The sequence below is a fragment of the Streptopelia decaocto genome (assembly GCF_964273445.1).
Source record: "Streptopelia decaocto genome assembly, contig: HAP1_SCAFFOLD_111, whole genome shotgun sequence".
Taxonomy (NCBI): Eukaryota; Metazoa; Chordata; class Aves; order Columbiformes; family Columbidae; genus Streptopelia; species Streptopelia decaocto.
Window position 1 is genome coordinate 253,141 of NW_028116450.1, and position 19,670 is coordinate 272,810.

Genomic DNA, 19,670 nt, shown 5'->3' on the forward strand with positions numbered 1-19,670 from the left:
GGCCCCACAGACTTGTGGGTTTCCAAGTGGTGTAGCAGGTTGCCAACCATTTCCCCTTGGATCATTGGGGCTTCACTCTGCTCCCCATGTCTGTCTTCTGCTTCCAGGGGCCGGGTACCTGGAGCACAACTGTTCTGACTGTTAAAGACTGAGGCGAAGAAGGCATTTAGTACCTCAGGCTTTCCACCTTTTTCACCCCCCACCACCTGGATTCCTCCTTTTGTGCTCTGCCCGCTCCAACAGTTTGTCACTTGGTTATATGGTCAGTTTATCCTCAAGCCACTGAGAGCTTCTGTAAGCGGTGAGACAGCACACAAAGCCCATCCCCTCTGCTGCCCTCCCTTGGAATTCCCTAGAAATCTCTACAAACCCACTAAAGGAGCAGCTTCACTGCTGTTCAGATCAGCCAGTCAGGTGAACACGGGGCTCTGGAACATACCACAGGGCAACAGGGCAGTCCCAAGGGGACATGAGGGCAAAGGGGGACCTGGAGACACCTGAGAGCACCCAGGTGCCCAGGGCTGAACTGGCCTGTTCCTCCCAATGGGACATGCTGCCCCTCGCTCCCCAGGCGCAGGGTCACAGTGGGGCCCTTTGTGACCTCACATTGTGACACCCACTGCCCTGCCTGTGCTCAGCGCAGCTGCAGCCCCAGCCCACACTGTCCGGCAGGACGGTGACGAGACAGGGTGCGAGCACGGAGCTGGCGAGAGCCCCCGAGCGTAGCCCACGTCTTTCATTGAGTTTGAGATTTAGAGAATCCTTTTGGTTGGAAGCGAACCTTTAAGATCATCGAGTCCAACCATACCCTCACTTCAGCTGCCCCTGGCAGACTCCCCTCTGCCCCCGGCAGCCTTGTGCTGAGGACTCCCCAAGTGCAGCCCACGTCTTTCCCGGCTGCCCTTGGCAGACTCGTGGTGTTTCACCAAGTCTTCCCAATTCCTCACCCATACCTCTTTCCCCAAACCCACGAGATGGCAGACAAACACCTCACCTGCCCCGTGGTGGCCCTGGAGGAGGACAGGGCTCCCCAGGAGAGCAGCTCTCCAGCAGAGCCCCAGGAGCTGTGCATGGCCCAGGACCTGGAGATGGGTGAGTGAGGGGCCCTGATTGTCTGGGCAGGGCGGGGGCCAGCGAGCGCTCCCTGCTCAACACCAGGACCACGTTTCCCTGCACGCTGGCAGGGGGGTTCCACAGGTGTTGGCCATGATGCTGCCTGAAGTCCAGGGCTGCTCCGAGCTGGGAACCGGCCCCAGCACAGCCTGTGCTGGCAGAGGGGACCCAGCTCCTGCTGCAGGGCACGGGCAGCGAGAGGCAGCTGGGCAGGCAGGAGGCAGCCGTGCTGTGGGACGGGGACCTTTCCTGCCCGTCTGAAGCGAGTTCCTCACCCGCTGCACTGGGGGCTTTCCCCGTCCTGCCTGGCTCCAGCATCACAGCCCGTCTGCCGGGCACCCTCCAGCCCTGACACGCACGGGGAGACTGTGCCGGGGGATGATCCAGGTCAAGACTCCAGAGGGAAAGGAAGGTTGCTCAGGGCACAGAAGTCAGAGTGTAGAGTTGTTGCACTTTTGGCAAAGTGAGCAGGGGAACATGCTGTTTTCCAAAACTGCTCCTTGACCAGGAACTTTCAAGAGCAGTGTTAGGCTTCCCCCAGTTTTTCTGTGTGGGAGCTTAGAGCTTGTTTTCCTGGGTGCTCCTGTACAGAACTCAACTTTTAAATCTGCTTCTGTGCAAGAACATGGACTCATCTCTCTTCCAATGTGGTTTCTTGGCAGTCGTTGCTGAGGGAATGGCTCCACCGCAGAGGATCCTCTTTCCCCCAGAGAAGATTTGCATGGCCTGGCAGCACAGCCAGAGAGCTGGAGCGGGACTGCACAACCTGGGCAACACGTGCTGGCTCAACTCTGTCCTGCAGTGCCTGACCTACACCCCGCCTCTGGCCAACTACCTGCTCTCTGGGGAGCACAGCCGGGCCTGTGAGTACTTTTGGCAACATTCCTTGTACATCTGTTGAGCAGGGCCCAAGGGCTTCCAGAATCTGGAAGCCGATCTAGGAGAAAAGTGGCCCTCCTTTGTCAGCTCCCTGAGTTGGTGTTCTCGGAACACTCAAGCCTAGAAGCAGCTTGTTGTATCTGGATGTGTTCATCTTCAGAAAGGCACCTCTTTCTATCCCAGGCTCTTGGTCCCTGTTCCTGCAAGTTAAACTCCTTTGCTTATTGCACAGAAAGCTTCCGTCAGTTCAGCATCCCTCTGAAGAAAGTTTTCTGTGCATTAAAATGTCCCGGGCTTGTTGGGACTTGGGCACCTTGGGAGGAATGGAGAATTCTTAAACTGCAAGACCTCCATTAGGTTTCCCATCGCTGTGGATATTTTGCAAACCTCAGGAGCTTCCCTCTCCCATTCCTCCCTCCCTCTCCAGGTCGCCGGAAAATCTTCTGTGTGATGTGCAGGATGGAAGAGCACGTTCAACAGGTCCTGCATTCCTCAGCCAGTGCCATCGAGCCTTGGGCTGTCGTCGATGCTCTCACACGTGAGTCCGTGCAGGTGCTGTGACATGATTGATGCCATTCTTGTAGGAGAGAACTAGTAACTTCTTCTTTCTTAGAAATAGGAGAAAATTTCGAGCATGGCAGGCAGGAGGATGCCCACGAGTTCTTACGCTGCATCGTGGATGCCATGCAGAGAGCTTGTCTGAGAGGAAACAGAGAGTAAGCAAGCAAATTGCCCAAGCCCTTTGTTCCCAAGCCCTTTGGAGTCCTTGATGTCCTCCCCTCAAGGAGAACTATGCCCAGGGCTTTCAGACAAAGACAGACTCTGGGAGGAGATAACTCCACCTTCCCGTTGGTTTGCAGCTTGGACATCTCCTCTCAAGCCACTACCATCGTCCATCAGATCTTTGGGGGCTTTCTGAGATCCAGAGGTACTTTTCCACAGCTATTGCTCTCCTTGGAATTGTCTGTGCCCTCCTGTCTGCCTGCAACAACAGCCGATGGTGTGATTGGTGCAGTGGGTGTGAAGAGGGTAACCCGGCACAGTCAGTCGACTTCCCCTGTTGCTGAGCATTTCCATCTGCCTTCCAGTCACATGCTGGAGCTGCCAAGCGGTGTCCGATTCCTACGAGGCCTTCCTGGATGTTCCTCTGGATATCAAAGTAAGAGAGTTTGTAATTGTGCTTCAAGATGTCCCAAGGCCCCTGTAGCTTTCCAGATTCCACACAGTTGGCTTAAGACTGTATCTGACAAGAGAGGTTGGTGGTGGGCAGGAGGTGGAATGGACTGTGTTCTGCAGAGGCCATGGCAGTGGTCTCCCTGTCGATGCTGGTTTCAGCTGGACAGGCACACGTGCCCCTCTCTGCACTGTGACGTACCCTCCTCCTTCTTCCCTTGCCCTCCCTCAACACCTGTCTGGCTCCCAGGCTCGTGGGGGTGTTGTTTCCATCACTGGTGACACCCATACCATCGTAGCTGAACTGTGCAGTGCCACAAAGAGGTGGAGAACCCTAGGAATCCCTGAGAAATGAGGGAGATGTTCAGCATCACACCCTCTTTCTGCCTCCTGGGCACTGCTTGCGGGTTCACAGTGGGTGTCCTCAGCGTCATCAAGCTGGTTTTTTTGCGTAAACTCCTCGTAACTGTTTGGGTGTGGGAATTTCCCAGAGCTCAGGGCTCTCCCTTCTCACTCCTCCAGGCAGCCACATCTGTCACCGCAGCTCTGGAAGACTTTGTGAAACCTGAGCACCTGGATGGTGAAAACTGCTTTAAATGTAGCAAGTAAGGCTATTATTGATGATGTATTCATACTGGATCCTGTGCGAAGGTGTCATTGAGCAGAAGTCAGCTTTTCACATTGGATTAAGGCACAGTAATGAGACACAGGTTTTTAAACATGGCATTATGGTACTGAATAGCCTTAAAAGAGCACAGGGATGTGTGAGACAGGAAAGGCTGTCTGGCCTTTGGGGGAAAAAATGGTGTGTTTCAGCCCTTGGCTCTGTCCTGGCTTTCAAGGTGTGACAAGATGACTGCCGCCTCCAAGAGGTTCACAGTCCATGGCGCGCCCAAGGTTCTCACGGTGTGTCTGAAGAGGTTTGAAGCCTTCACCGGCGACAAGATCAGCAAGGTGTGTGCACAACTGGAGTGCAACATTCTCTTCCTGGAGCGGGTTTCCCAAAGCTGGACGCTCTGTCGCAAGCTGCTCATGTTGAGATTTTCATGTTCCCTTCTGGGGACAGTTCCTGTGGGAAGACAAATGTGTCCTCTGCTCCCACAGAGCTGCTTTGGTCCAGATGAGTTTCCTGCCACCCAACTCATGACATATTGCTGTGTCCTGAAGTGTTCCAGGGTCATTGCTGAGCCCTCCTGGTCTCTCCGTAGGTTGTGGAGTACCCCCAGTACCTGGATCTTCGCCCGTACACGTCTCAGGCAGCCGGAGAACCGCTCCTCTACTCATTATACGCCGTCCTGGTGCATGAAGGTGACAGCTGCCGTGCAGGACACTACTTCTCCTACATAAAGGTGAAAAGCGACTTCCTTCTGAACAAAGGAAAAATGTATCCTGGGGAAAACTGACTTTCCTGGCCGTGTTACTGACAGCCAAGGATTTGAGGGGAGAAGGTTTCCTCAGGGGCTGGAATGCATATGTTTTGAACACTTCTGGTTTGGCAGTTTTTGGCCTGTGTTTTGTGGAGAAGCCGTGCCATTCATCTCCAGATATCGACGCTTTTCTTTGCAGGCCAGTGATGGACTGTGGTACCACATGAATGATGAGACTGTGAATCTTTGCAACAGTGACACAGTCCTCAGGCAGCAAGCCTATTTACTGTTTTACATCAGGTAATCACAAGTTTAAACTGTGTTCAGAACACATTTCCTTTTCCTGGCTTTGCTATTTTTCTTCTCATCCTCCTGAGCGTTTCTGTCATAGCAGACAATTACCACCTGCATTGTTCAGCCCAACCACATTTCCCATTTGTGGTCTTAGTTGCATCTTCTTCCTGTCATATAAACTGTTCCAAGAAAATGCCGGAACTCAGAGGAGGCTGCAAGAACAGCCCTCAACAGAGATCCCTCTTTTTTTCCCCAGGTGCTCTGATTTGGAAGTTGGACAAAGGGCTTCTTCCTCACCAGCACCACCAGAAGCCCGTTCCCACCTCAGTCAGTGGGCGGCCGGCAGCAAGCAGGTGCGTTCTGTGGGACCGCAGCATCTGCCCCATAGGACTAAGGCGGCTGTGAGGAGGTGGTCAGGGCACCAGATGGACAGCGGGTTTCTTTTGGGAATCTTGGCAGCACTCTCTTTTCCCTCCCACACGGCAGCTTTCTGCACAGTTGCAGCACGGCTCCCACGCCCAGCATCCACCTGGATCCATCCCATTTGTCCTCCCTGGCCCCTCTGCAGCCTCCAGGAGCCTTTGAGAAGCCCTTATCTGTCCCCTCACAGCTTCTGGGGGTTCCCCACTGGTGGGTCCTGTCAGGAGGAAAGGGCAGGAGCTTCTCACAGCTCTCTTTGCAGGACATGGTGGGGGGCATGGAGGACTCTCCAGAGGACAGCAGCTCATCCGCACCAACCATCACCAGCCAGCAAAGCCGGGCAGGAGCGCAGGAGGCAGCTGCGGGCTGGTCATGGCCCATCTGGCCAGGCAGGATCAACAGCAGCTCCTCCGTGGGCTCCTGCTTGCGTCACTTCTTCCACGGCTTTCTCAGGCTGGTGTTCAGAAGGAAAGCTGCGTGCCCGCTGCGCTGTCACCCCCGTGAGCGTGTGCTCCACTCTGCACGAGAGGACAGCAGCAAAGAGGAGCGGGGATTCAGCCCTTCTGCCCCCTGCCAGGAGAACGGTGCCAGGGAGAGGCCCAGGAGCAGATCCCCGCACTGGGGCAAGGATCTCCGCAGCTGGGTTGTGGAGACCGGGGACTACGAACACTCAGACAGGAGGAGGGGGAGAACCAGTCCCCTGAGCTGTGATCCCACTCACAGGGACAAGGCAGCTCCAAGACCCTCCGATGGCAGCGCCCAGCCTGCACCAGCACCTCCAGTGCCCTCCACCAGCAGCTCCCAGTCTCTTCCTGCCACCAGAGCTGCTCAGGGGCAAACCCGGCCAAGGCGGAGAGATCGGAGCAGATCCCCGCGGTGGGACTATGATCTCCGCAGCCGGTTTCTGGAGATCACAGACCAGCATCGCTCAGCAAGGAGGACGAGGAGCTGGAGAACAAGTCCTCCACGGTGTGACCGAGCCCTAAGGCATGATGCAGCTCCAGGGCCCTCCAGCGGAAACTCCCGGTGTCATTCTGCACCCACAGCTGCTCGGGGGCAGACCCAGCTGAGGCAGAGGGAGCGGAGCAGATCACCGCCGCGCCGCTATGATCTCCACAGGCAATTTGTGGAGATCACGGACTGTGACCCCTCAGCACAGAGGAGGAGGAGGAGCAGGAAGGCTTCAGTGCCCTGGAGATGCAGATGAGAAAAGCGGTCGGTGGTGACGGGGGCAGATTGCAGCCTGGATGAGGGAGGACACAGCATCTGACGCCTGTGATGCCGGAGAGGAGGAAGAGGAGGAGGAAGAGTCCAGGAAGCAGCAAAGCTGCCCCATCAGGGACCAAGCTGCCCCAAGGGCACCAGCAGCCAGTGCTGCCTGTGGCAGGAAGAGCTCAGAGAGCCCTTCCAGAGCCACGGGCAGCTCTGCTGCTGGCCCGCCTGCCCACAGGCCCCTGGAGGAAGAGCTGCAACCTGCGTGCCACGGCTGGATCGCTGCTCAGAAACACTCACTGGGCACCAGCGGGCAGAAAAGCCAAAGACACGGTTAAAAACAAACTCTTGGTGGCCTCGTGTGTCTCATTTATGGGATGTTTGCTTCTCTGTGGGTTTTGAGGCAATTGGAGAAATCCCCATTCTGAGAAGTCTCTGTGGTGGGTTTTGGGAGCTGTGTGTTGTGTGTGCCCATCTTGCCGTCTCTTCTGTTTCAATGTGGAGTTGTAAGGAGCCATTGGAAGGGGGAATGTTGTTTTTGGAACTGATCTGGCACCTGACCCCAGCAGGGGAAGGACTCAGAGACATCAGCCTACGAATCCGTAACGTAAAACAAAGTCCATTTGAAATAATCCCAGAATCCAAACTGATTACTGTATTTTAAAAGTTAATCTAGGGGGAAGGGTAACCAAAGAGCCAGGAATCCATATTTTAAATAAATCAGTAAGGTTAGAGGGTTGTTAGAATTAGATGAATGAGACAGGTAGACTGAGGCAAGCAGTGGGTGGTCTGTAACCCTGCAGTACCAGCCAATGGGGAGCAGGGGAGGGGATGTGCAGCTGGATCGGTGGATATGTAACCGGGGGCTTTTTGTCCCATTCCATGTGCCTGTCTTTGGGTAGAACACCTGGTCTTGCAAAATGGTTTATAAAATACGCTTTGCTGAGAGATCCTGCCCGGGCTCTTCTCTTGGCAAGGCGATTGTTTCCTACAGCAGGATTTGCAGCAGAAGTTTGGCAGGACAAGAGGCCCATGCGATCAGAAAGCACAGCAGACAGCTGGAACATGGGGTCACGGGCACCAAACACAGCTTGGGCGGGAACCAAGAGGGTCCCCTCGTGTTCAGGGCCCAAAGCGCCATCTGTAGCATCTGCCTGTCCTTCTGAGTGCCCAGAGCCTCCTTCTTGGGGCCAAATCCTCATGTTTAGGGTCCCCACGTGTCTTTCATCACCCATGGCCTTTGCTCAGGGCCCACAGCCTCATTTTCAGGTGGAGTTCACTGCCTGGCAACAACCGCCCGGAAGTCTGTGGCCAGTCAGTGGATGAAATGCAGCCAATCACATTTGAGGAGGCGGGGCAAGTCATGTGATTGAAATGTAAGCAGCCAATCAAGCTTTGAGACCTGCAGGACAGTTGGCGACAGTGGAACAAACTGGGCAGTGATCAGGGGCAGGCTGTGCTGGCGCAACAATCACACCTGGTGGGAGTGCGGCACATGGATGATTGACAAACGGTCTGACCAATCATTTGGTGGGGAGAGCAAGTGGGAAATCCCAGACAGCCAATCAGAGGAAACAGTACCTCAGGGAAGGCAGACACTGTGGAGGGAGTGACCCCTCAGGCAGCCAATCAGAGAGAGCATCGCCTCAGGGCAGGGTGGGCCCCAAACCAGGGCAGAGTCACAGCCCAGGCAGCCAATCAGCTGCAGGATCAGCTCAGGGGAGGAGACTGACAGCCGTCCCGACCAATAGTGGCGCAGCCCAGGCTGAGCAGGCGGTTGCTCTGCGGGCGGCCAGGGTGAGTTTTGCCGTGGGGGCCGTGGAGCTGCCCCAAGGCTGAGCAGCCCCGGCCCAGCCCTGGGGCCCTTTTTCCTCCCTTTGGGGCCCTGGGGATGTTGTGCTGCCTCTGGCTCAGGTGTGCGTGGGCAGCTCTGGCCTTGTTCTCCTGGGCGGGGGAGGGGGCAGGGGCACTTGCTGGAGAGGAGCTGCTGGGGCTGGAGCTGGAGAGAGCAGGAGAAGGGGAAGCAGCTGGAGGGTGAAGTGCAGGGGATCCCCACAGCTGCTGCTGCAGCTGCACAGAGACAGCTGCCCCTCTGGGCGAGGAAGAGTCCCTGTGAGCAGCCTCAGCAGAGCAGATCACAAACGTGCACCGCAGGGTCTGTGTCAGTGAGGAAAATTACTGTACGGCCGTAGAGTGTGTGTGTGTGGTGTGTATCCGGGAAGCCTCGTGGTGTAAGAGCTGTAGAACACCGATGTGTTCTCTTAGGTGGAGGATGGGCAAGCGCCTGGGGCTACAGAATAGGAGGGGAGGAGAAGACAGACAGACAGAAGTGCCTGAACTCCACAGCTTGCCTGGCAGTGCAGAGAGCAGGAAGTGCGGTGAGTCCTGGGCCCTTGGGGACATTTCACCCTGTTTTGTGTCCCAGTCCCTCCCTGCTCCCTCCTCTTTCCTGCTGTGCCCTTCTTCCTCTTCATCTCTTCTCCCTCTGTCCCTCTGCTGCTTCCTCCCCTATTCCTCCACCCTTCTCCATCTCTGTGCAGGGTTTCTCGTATCTCCCTCTCCGTCTCCACCCCTCTGTGTTCTCACCATCCCTGGTTTCTCTTTGTTATCATTCTTGTCTGTTGCTCTGTCCTGCTCCGTGCCCCATCATTTCTCACTGTATCCCTCTGTCCTGCTCCCTGCACCTATTCTAGCCCCTCTTCTTTTTTACTTCCTCTCCGTCTTGCTGCCCACCCCAGGATTTTTTCCCCAATCTCTATCCTGCCCCTAGCCCTTATTGTTGTTTGTCTCTCCTGCTCCCTCTCTGTCTTTCTGCCTGTCTTCCCTTTCCCTGTTCTTCTTTCTCCATCTCTGTCCAGATTACTGCCCCTTTGCCTTCTTGATGTCTTTCTGTCCTGGTTTTCTTTCTGTCTTCCTTGCCTGTTCCCAGTCCCATCCTTTCTCACTATATCACCCCTGTCTAGCTGGCTCTGCCTTTTATTTTTCTTCTCTTCCTCTTTCCTGCTCCTCAGCCCTCTTTTCCTCTTCCTCCAGCTCATTGCTGCATGTTTCCCTTTTCCAGTCTCTTCATTTTGATCCGAACTTTGCTTTATTTCTCAGACTTTCTTTTTGTCTCTCCATCTGTACATCCCCCTCCCTGTCTTTCTCTACTCCCTTCCTGCTTCTCCTCCTCCCCCCTCCCCATCCCTCTGTCCTGCTCATCAGCCCTGCTGTTTCTTCCTCCCTGTTTCTTCACAGCTCCTTGTCCCTTTCTGCCTTGATCTCTCCATCTCTCCATACTTTTTCCTGTGTGTTTCTTTCTCTCTCAGCTCCTCTGTCTTCTCTCTTGTCTGATATGTCTCTCTCTAGTCCTCTGTCCTTCTCCCCAGCAGCTTCAACTGAATGACCAGGTGTCCGTGCACTCTGGTGTTTCCTCATCACTGCCCTGGGGAAGATCTGTGTCTGTAGGGCTGGGGATCATTTAGGAGCTGGTCTCCTTCTGCAGACGGCAGAGCTGGGTGCAGCGACAGCAGAAGTTGTTCTCAGCTGCTGCTTATGCAGCTTGTTGGAAGAGCGACTGTGGGCCTTCTTTGGAAGGGAGGTTTCTTGTTCTGTGCTTACTGCTCCTCGGGACCCTGCACAGGAGCGGTGTTGGGGTCTGCAGGGACGGGTGGGACCTGCTGTGATTCCTGGTGAATGTGAATGTGAACTCAACTTGTCCTGATGTCCTCGAATGAAACCAGACTGACCGTAGATGGTTTTCTTCCCTCTTTCAATTCTAAACTACATGTTTGGTGTAATAAACAATTCTAAGAGTTAGAGATGTTTGTTATAAATGAAGACGAGTTTTTGAGCCAATCAATTAATTTTATTAAGCAAGCGAATTTAAAGCAAGCAGTAATTAGGCAAAACAGCGCTGGGTGACCGGGGGAAACTCGGTTCCGCCAACGGGCACACACTCCACTCTTCACAGGTGCTTATATAAGTTATACATGCGTTCATGCATTGGTTGATGCTGTTCGCGGGCATCCAGCAGCTCTCGGATTGGTGGAAGAAGTTGCTGTGGAAGATGTTGCCTTTTGAGAAACCGGACACCGCTGGTTTTCTGGCCTTGAGAAGCTGAGTCACTGGGGGGGGCTGCTTGTCCTATTTGACCTTGCTGCCTTATCCAGGCATTCAGGCCTTGGTTTAACTGTCACTACAAAGTTCTACAAAACATAATCAAACTTGTACAAGCACAGTTACTGCTTACAACAATATGCATAATATAACTGAGTTCTACTCGATTTGTTCAACAATAACAATTTTGACCATTACTTATTACATTGTTTATCCATAGAAAAAGCCTAAGTTATTTATTTCAGTTCTTTATTTGGCAAAAATGATGTAATTCTGTGCAGCACAACCCATTGTCTTTATCTTTCCACCTCTTTCTGGCATTAATAATGACCAGATAAAACCGATCAGGACAGATACTGAGAAATGCACGTGGCCCATGGTCTGTCACGTTCGTTAGAGCTGCTGCTGGTTTGAGATTCCAGGAAGCGGAAACTTCTCTTCAGCGACTTTAAAATGGAACCTGTTCTCAGCAGCCAAGACTTTTCCTCTGTGACAGGACAGAACACTCCAGGTGTGGAATCCACAGGCCCTTAGTGCTGCTGCAGCCAGCGAGTGAGGTGACGAGCGAGCGCGGACACCGTGTGACCGCGGGACGTGCCGATCGCACTTTGTGCTGCGGGTTCAGCGGCTGCGGAGCGGGGAGGGAGGAGTTTATTTGAGAGCCGAGGCTGATCTTCAGTTCAGTGGATTTTCCACTGCACTGAGCCACCATGACGGCACGGCTACCCAGAGACTTTTTTATTTTAATAATGGTTCAACTCAATCAGATTTCGTATAAAAACTTGGCGGGTCAGGCGAATAATCGGACAGCTCTGGCGGGGTCCTGCCGGCAGCGCGGCTCGCCTCGCCCGTCCCGGTGACGCAATTTCCGGCTGCAGCGCTGGGCCGAGCGGAGGCTCTTGAGTGGGTCCGGGGGGGCGAGCGGCGGGTCCGGGTTGGCGAGCGGCGGGTCGAGGTGGGCAAGCGGCGGGTCCGGGGCGGGGGGCGAGCGGCGGGTCCGGGGGGGGGGGGGCGAGCGGCGGGTCCGGGGGGGGGGGGCGAGCGGCGGGTCCGGGGGGGGGGGGCGAGCGGCGGGTCCGGGGGGGGGGGCGAGCGGCGGGTCCGGGGGGGGGGCGAGCGGCGGGTCCGGGGGGGGGGCGAGCGGCGGGTCGAGGTGGGCGAGTGGCGGGTCCGGGGGGCGAGCGGCGGGTCCGGGGCCGAGCGGCGGGTCGGGATGGGGGCGGGAGAAGCGTCCGCGGCCGGGGCGCGCGCACAAAGGTCCGTGTGCGAACAGGCCCTTGGAGCCCCCGGTCCCGGGAACCGCCGGAGCTGAGCCCACAGCTGCCGGCCTGCTGGTGCTTGTGCAGGTGGCAGCGCAGAGGCCGCCATGGGAAACCCGGGTGTCCCCAGCACGTTCCTGTTGGAGCAGCACGTGGCCTGTGCAGCTTCCTGTGGGACAAGGGAGGCGACTGTGTCCGTGTCGACTCAGGTCGGTGCAGCTGCGCTTGGATTTAGAGCAGTAACCCTGGCTGGCTGAGCCTTGGGGGTTTTTATTTCTGAGAATGACGGGTCTGTTCAGCAGGTCTTTAATTGCTGTGCACTTTTACCCTGACAAGAAGGATTCATTTTCAGTGTTATTCATTCAACATAGCTCTCTCCATTGTATGGGTGAGTTTTCCCGCTCTCAAAGCTTCCCTCTCCATTTGGTGGTTGAATTTCTCAGCGTCTCTGCTGCCGTTTGTTTTCCTTCTCCTGCAAAGTGGGGTGGAAAAGAGAAGGCAAAGGCTCCGCTGCTTCCAGGCGGGGACTTGGTTGCTTGTGAAATGCATGTCTAGTTCATCTCGAGGAAGACAGAGATGAATGGTGTTACAAATCAATAAGCTGCGTCCTGTTGGAGGGACAAAGTGTGTTGGGTTTGAAGCCGTTGGGCAGGACGGGAGGAGCTGCCTTCTTGGGTCAGTGATGGGTGTTGGCATGTATTATCTGAGCTGGAGCTGATGTCTGTCACCACTTGAGCTCTAGAATTACTCTGAGACCCAGGAATCTCCAGTTCCTTGTGCAGCTTTTCCAGGCTGTGGAATCCCCTTTCTGTCACAGGCTGTGACGCAGCCCATGGAGAAGGGGGCACTGTTTGAGGTTCCTCAGTGTGTGCATTAGGGAGGCGTCGTTCTTGGGCTCACACTGGGTGTTACAAGGAGACGCCTTCACATGAGCTGAAGGCAGCTCTGGGTACCCAAAGCTGTTAACCGGTGTTAACAAACGCTGCTGCCGAGATTTGGGGGTGACAGCACCAGCCGGTCGTGACGAGCGTGGATGTTACTGAACCGCAGACACTGTCTCATCCAGGCTGCACAGCCAGAGCGTTTGAAGGGTGGTGTCCAAGCTTCCTTTGATTGCAATGAGCACTCATGTTGGGATTTGCTTTTTAAGGAGGGTGCTCTGCTTGAATCTTTTGCGTTGGGGTTTGTTCTGTTATTTCTGCAATGCCATGAAAGCTGAAGTGCAGGAGGTTGAGAGCTGTTGGAGCAGAGAGGAGCACGTCTTGTATTGCTTGGATTTTTGTGGGTTTCTGAAGGAGAAAAGACTTGGATCAGTTGGACCCCAAGAGGACATTTTGTACAGATACACAGGCATGTCACAAGAAGAGCCAGAGGCCACGAAAGCAATTGCAAAGAGCAAGTTTTATTGTAGTTCCCTGTCTTCTGGGGGATCTCCGAAGCCGCACCTGAGCTCCCAGCAGAGGTGACAGCAGCGGGGACGCAGGCGCTGGGCAGTCCAGCCCTGCTGGAAGGTCACTGTGCCTGCTGAGCTCGCCTGTATTTCACGGCTTCAGGCAGGCGCAGCCTCCCGCTCTGTCTCACAACAAAGCAGGAATCTCAGACACAGTGATAAGGTGCCCAGAGTTTCTCACAGTCCTGTGTTATCTGACACAGAGGTTCTGCTCATCAAGCACACAGGGTCAGTAGAACAGTTAGTGTGATGTATGTGCTTTTTCTACAGACATGTGCAAGTCACTTGAGCGTATTTACATTTAAGTAATGACCTCGCCAAATCTTCCGCTATATCCCCATACAGTGTTTTGTTCCAGGTTTTCCCTGGTGATTTGAATGTGTTCTTCTTGTTCCTGAAAAACTAATTTATTTCCTTTCCTGCAGCCCTGCCTTCCAGGAGAAACAGCAACAACGCTCTCCCTGTGTGCTGCAGCCGTCCCGGCCCTTGTGCTGAGACCGAGCTCGTCACTTGCACAAGTACAGACTGTCCTGGTTAGCGCTGCCGAAGCTTCTGCAGTACCGAGCGTGGTTGGGAGATGCAGCGCACGAGCTGCTGTTGTGCTTGCAGGGAAAACTGGCTGCTCCCGGTGTGGGGAAAGCAGGAGGATTCGTTTTGTTCCTGCCTGAGCTGTGGTGGATGAGGAGGTTCTGAGTGCCGCGCAGGACGGGTGAGTGTGTCTGTAGATGGAGATGTTTTAAATTAGCCAGTGTCACACGCTGCCTGTAAAAGTGTCTGTGCGATCCCTGTGTCAGCCGAGGCTCTGGGCACAGCCGGGCTCTTGGTACTGAGGCTGTTTGGGAGAATGCGACCTGGCCCAGGGCTGTGGTTCGACTTGGAGCTTTACTGTTGTGGGAAGACTTTAGCAAGCAGCGTAGCTTATTGCTACCGAGAGTTTTCTAGCAGTGAGCACGGCCTTCTGCTGAGTGAAATTTCCATTTCCGGAGAGTTTTCAGCCAGTTGGTGCTGCCGAGAGTCCCGAGTGAGCCCCGGTCCTGGGAACCCCCGGAGCTGAGCCCACAGCTGCCGGCCTGTTGGTGCTTGTGCAGGTGGCAGCGCAGAGGCTGCCATGGGAAACCCGGGTGTCCCCAGCACGTTCCTGTTGGAGCAGCACGTGGCCTGTGCAGCTTCGTGTGGGACAAGGGAGGCGACTGTGTCCGTGTTGACTCAGGTCGGTGCAGCTGCGCTTGGATTTAGAGCAGTAACCCTGGCTGGCTTGTTGAGCCTTGGGGGTTGTTTATTTCTGAGAATGACGGGTCTGTTTAGCAAGTCTTTAATTGCTGTGCACTTTTACCCTGCAAGAAGCATTCATTTTTGATGTTGAGTCTTGGTCCAAGTGTCTCAGGTAGTTGTTATTTTGTTTGGGCTGTATGCAAAAGGTCAGAAGGCTTTTCCTCCTCATCCAGAGACCGACATGGTGTAGGCCAAGGCAGAGCACGGGGGGCTCCAGGCACACACTGGTCTTGGAAGCTTTTCAAGGCTGTTTTCATACATCATTTCATTTGAGTCTCTCTGCTCTGCAGAAAGCGAGTCAAAGGAATTCCTGTGCCCCTGGCTAACTCAAACTAGATATTTAGCCAAAGAGGGGAGATACCACTTTAGTTGGAGCCAATTCTGCTCTGCTTGTGAAAGCAAGCTCAAAGAACCCCAAAATGTGATCCAGATTCTAGCACTGCCTGTTGCATTTGCATTTCCATGTAAAGCACTGGGCAGCTGAGAATTGTGGTTGTTGCTGGATTAAGCTCCAAGAAATAGTCAGAGGTGGTGGATGCTGTTCTGTGTTCTGTCCCCCTTGAGCACCAGCAGCACAGGTGAATCGTTTTCAGGTAACAACCATGGCAGCAATGGGGCAGAGTTTTCATGCTTTGGCTACGTGGCTGGTTTGTGCCTGGGGAAGTGCATCAGCCTTTAGAATCTGGTTTGTGTAGGTGAGACGCCTGGAAAGTGAGTCAATTTTCTCCATGTAGTTAGAAGCCTTTCTTTTTCATAGCTGGCACAGTCATTGTTCGGATTCAGTTTGAGAACAAGAGAAACACCAGGGACAGAGTTAAAGTTTTTAGTTGTTGGTGTCTGAGAGCCAAGGTCTGAGCTCTGCCTGCGGGTGTGAGGAGCTGGGAAGAGGGGATGGATGGGGCAGAGCTTGACTGACACCCAGACTGGTCAATGAAACTATTCCATTAGCGTCATGCTGTGTCTTTAAGGAGAGTTGGGATCTTCGGGCTGGGGTTTTTTTCAGAGCCGGGACAGAGACTTTTTCAGTTATCTCTAGTTCATCTCAAGGAAGACAGAGAAATAAGCTGCGTCCTGTTGGAGGGACAAAGTGTGTTGGGTTTGAAGCCGTTGGGCAGGACGGGAGGAGCTGCCTTCTTGGGTCAGTGATGGGTGTTGGCATGTATTATCTGAGCTGGAGCTGATGTCTGTCACCACTTGAGCTCTAGAATTACTCTGAGACCCAGGAATCTCCAGTTCCTTGTGCAGCTTTTCCAGGCTGTGGAATCCCCTTTCTGTCACAGGCTGTGACGCAGCCCATGGAGAAGGGGGCACTGTTTGAGGTTCCTCAGTGTGTGCGTTAGGGAGGCGTCGTTCTTGGGCTCACACTGGGCGTTACGAGGAGACGCTTTCACATGAGCTGAAGGCAGCTCTGGGTACCCAAAGCTGTTAACTGGTGTTAACAAAAGCTGCTGCTGAGATTTGGGGGTGACGGCACCAGCCGGTCGTGACGAGCGTGGATGTTGCTGAACCGCAGACACCGTCTCGTCCAGGCTGCACAGCCAGAGCGTTTGAAGGGTGGTGTCCCAGCTTCCTTTGATTGCAATGAGCACTCATGTTGGGATTTGCTTTTTAAGAAGCGCGCTCTGCTTGAATCTTTTGCGTTGGGGTTTGTTCTGTTATTTCTGCAATGCCATGAAAGCTGAAGTGCAGGAGGTTGAGAGCTGTTGGAGCAGAGAGGAGCACGTCTTGTATTGCTTGGATTTTTGTGGGTTTCTGAAGGAGAAAATCGACCCCAGCATCGGTTGGACTCCAGAAGGACATTGTTTGAAAATGCGTAGCCAGGTTCCAGTGATGTGTTGGCTTGGGCATGAATGACTGGAAGTGCCTGTTGGGAGAGCTCCGTTGGTGTGGACCCGTGGAGCCTTTATGATTGAGCTTCCAGGTGTCAGAATGCAAAAGGAAACTTGAGCTCGAGCCAGTCTTGCTCTCGAACCAAAATGGTTTTGACTCCTGCCCAGATTTCTGAGAGAGCCGTGAAGGTTCCAGGCAGCCGAGGTTGTGGCCCGGGATGGGTGAGTCGCCCGCTCTGCAGTTGTCCAGCGGGCCCTGCAGATAATGTTTGAGGTGACAAAGCTCTTGGCAGGCGACAGCGTTTGAGTTCATTTGCTTCTATCTGGGGATATATGGACCAGCTGAAAAGGTGGTGTTTGTGTTTACCCGCAGTAGACAGACAGACCCCTGGAGTGTTCACGTGCCCTTGTCGATGAGTGAGGAAATTGTCTGCGAGACGGAAAAGGGAAGAGTCCGGGGACAGGTTTTAGGTGTTTTTTCCAGCTCCCTGCAAAACCTGGGGTTTTAGTGTTTTGTTCCAGATTTTCCCTGGTGATTGGAATGTGTTCTTCTTGTTCCTGAAAAACTAATTTATTTCCTTTCCTGCAGCCCTGCCTTCCAGGAGAAACAGCTACAACGCTCTCCCTGTGCGCTGCAGCCGTCCCGGCCCTTGTGCTGAGACCGAGCTCATCACTTGCACAGTACAGACTGTCCTGGTTAGCGCTGCCGAAGCTTCTGCGGTACCGAGCGTGTTTGGGAGATGCAGCGCACGAGCTGCTGTTGTGCTTGCAGGGAAAACTGGCTGCTCTCAGTGTGGGGAGAGCAGGAGGATTCGTTTTGTTCCCGCCTGAGCTGTGGTGGATGAGGAGGTTCTGAGTGCCGCACAGGATGGGTGAGCGTGTCTGTAGATGGAGATGTTTTACAGGCAGCGTGTGACACTGGCTAATTTAAAAGTGTCTGTGTGATCCCTTTCTACAGGCAGGTGCAAGTCACTGGAGTGTATTTACATTTAACTAATCACCTTGCCAAATCTTTCGCTATCTCCCCATATATTCCACCCCCTCGCTCAGGTTCTTGCTTCTGCTGGGGCCAACGAAGCCAGCGTTGTTCATTTGTGCTTGTGAGGTGTAGCACAGAGCAATTTACAGGGGCACACAATAAACACATACAGAAAAAGGAAAAAACATATTTCTGCAATAATCAGGTGTCCCATTCATCTTGCCAAGGAGTTACACGAGCTATTCAGCCAGGCATTATCAGTAGATGGTTTCACTTGCCGCATTAGTTCCAAAGATGTGAGATGATGTCACCTTCCAGTAATACACACGCTGCTGCTCCAGCTCCGTCAGCTGGTGTCACTCTGGGTTTAACAACCTGCTGTGGGCTCATTGCCCACACAGACTGGAAAGTTGTGGCCTGCACTTTTTCAGATTGGACTTCAGTCGGATGGTGAGTCTGTGACACCAATAACATTGTTCCAGAGCTGTCTCCCCTAGATAAAACACAGGTGTTCACTGAAGATACCTGACATACAGAGCTCGAGAATCTGATGTTAGCAAAGGATGTAACATAAGAGGAGGTCAGGGTACAAAACCACACAGCATTCTCTGGAGTCGTATGAATTTTTACATCTAGATCAATAGGCTGCAGTCCCACTTCACAATGCATTGGTGGGAATAATTTCATTTCCCCTGTAGTTGGTGCTGACACTGTATCCACAGAAGTGTATACATATTGCCAGGCCCTAGATGGGGGTACGTGGCCAATATAATCAACCTGACAGGTATTCAAGGCCCACTGACCCCGTTTTACCTTTCCCCATGCTCTTAAATGCAGCTGTGTACAAGCAGCACAATGATGTGAGCATGTTCTACAAGTATACAACAGCGAAGGGGTTTGATTGTGACCAGTGTCCCATGCGTGTGCAGCATAAGCTGATCCACGTCCACAAGCTATATGCACATTTAGAGCCTGAGCGTGCAGCTCACCAGAGGTCACATTATCTGCTTTCTTACTGGTTTGGGACTCAAATGAATCAACTTTATTGTGCTCTGCTATTAACCCTTCACAAGGGGACTCCTCCTCCGCAGGAGATGTAGGGATGAAAATTCTCCAATGCCCTAAAAATCCTAAAAAGGCAGGTAATTGTTTTATTGGACCTGGTAAGAAAGCTGCTGCACTGTGTGCTGTACTTTAGCTGGTGTTTCTCTAAACTGCCTATGCCAAACTATTTCTAAAAATAGTACGGTAGCACAAGGGCCCTGTATTTTCTTCAGAGTAATTGCCCAGCCCTTGTCCTGCAAAAGCACCTTCAAAAATTCAGTGGCTGCTTCAGTTTCTTGTTGTGACGCTGCCACAATCAACAGATCATCAATATCATGGCAATCAGTAACAGTACCCGACCATAGTGCTGTATCAGCTACTATCATCTGGTGGCAAACGGAGGGACCGTGTTTGTATCTCTGAGACAATACTCGGCAAGTCTATGGCTTTATTGCCAGGTAAAGGCAAACTGGTCTCGCACTGGGGTGGCAGGGGGGGTGGAGGGGGGGTGCAGTGTGGGCAGGGGGGCTGGGGCTGGTTGGCTTTTTTGCATAAGCATAAACTTTTACAAGCGGCAAAAACTTTGTGATGGTATGATCCCGCTTATTTCTGATGGTGGGATACCAGCTTGTACTAAGTCATCCCACACTAGTGTTCTCATCGCCTGTGGTGGGGTTTTGATGGATAAAGATCTGTTGCTGAATTAGTCTGGCTCAAAGGAATCTCAAGGCTGCTTTGGGAAGCTGAGAACAGAACCTGCTGTGAGAAAGAGGGGCGTCCTCAATCAGCGGGGTCCTGGCGTGGCATGAATCATCGGGCGCATCATCAGTGAGACTCCAGCGCATGGACAGCCCACGATACTCATTTAGCGAATCCATGCTTGGAGCGTGGACGCGTGATTAGAATATAGTTGCATATATAAGGAGTCTTGTTTCTGTAATAAATGGCTTTGGCGTGATTCACACTGAATCGACTTGTTTTGCTGAGTCCTTTATCGCTCCAACACTCGCCTGTGCTGTAACTCTGCTCAGTGTTGCCGGATTTCCATTCTCCACCACCCAAACAGAGGGTCCTGAAATTACAGCCCCAGTTCCCCTCAAGGCATTTGCCAGAGTGCCGGCATTACCTGTAGCACTTGGCACTGCTACCCTGTCCGAATCGGATCCATAATCAATACATACACCACCCCAATCTAAATCAATACTTTCCTCCATTGTGCACCAATTTCCACGGGACAACACAGATTCAGCAGGTTCAGCGTATGCTGTTAAAACTGCTGCA

General features: G+C 53.5%; 1 long non-coding RNA gene across 5 annotated transcripts in view; it reads left to right on the forward strand.

Annotated features, from left to right (window-relative positions):
* LOC309452197 overlaps positions 1–18,873 on the forward strand; it is a 248,096-nt gene extending 229,223 nt beyond the window's left edge. The window contains exons 1-6 of one of the 5 annotated variants that reach the window (XR_014186460.1): positions 8,280–8,372; positions 8,724–8,836; positions 10,411–11,511; positions 11,830–12,024; positions 13,691–13,974; positions 18,623–18,873. This is a non-coding gene — a long non-coding RNA (uncharacterized lncRNA). The other 4 variants (XR_014186461.1, XR_014186462.1, XR_014186463.1 and 1 more) reach the window with 4 other exon arrangements.
* The last annotated feature ends 797 nt before the right edge of the window (positions 18,874–19,670 follow it).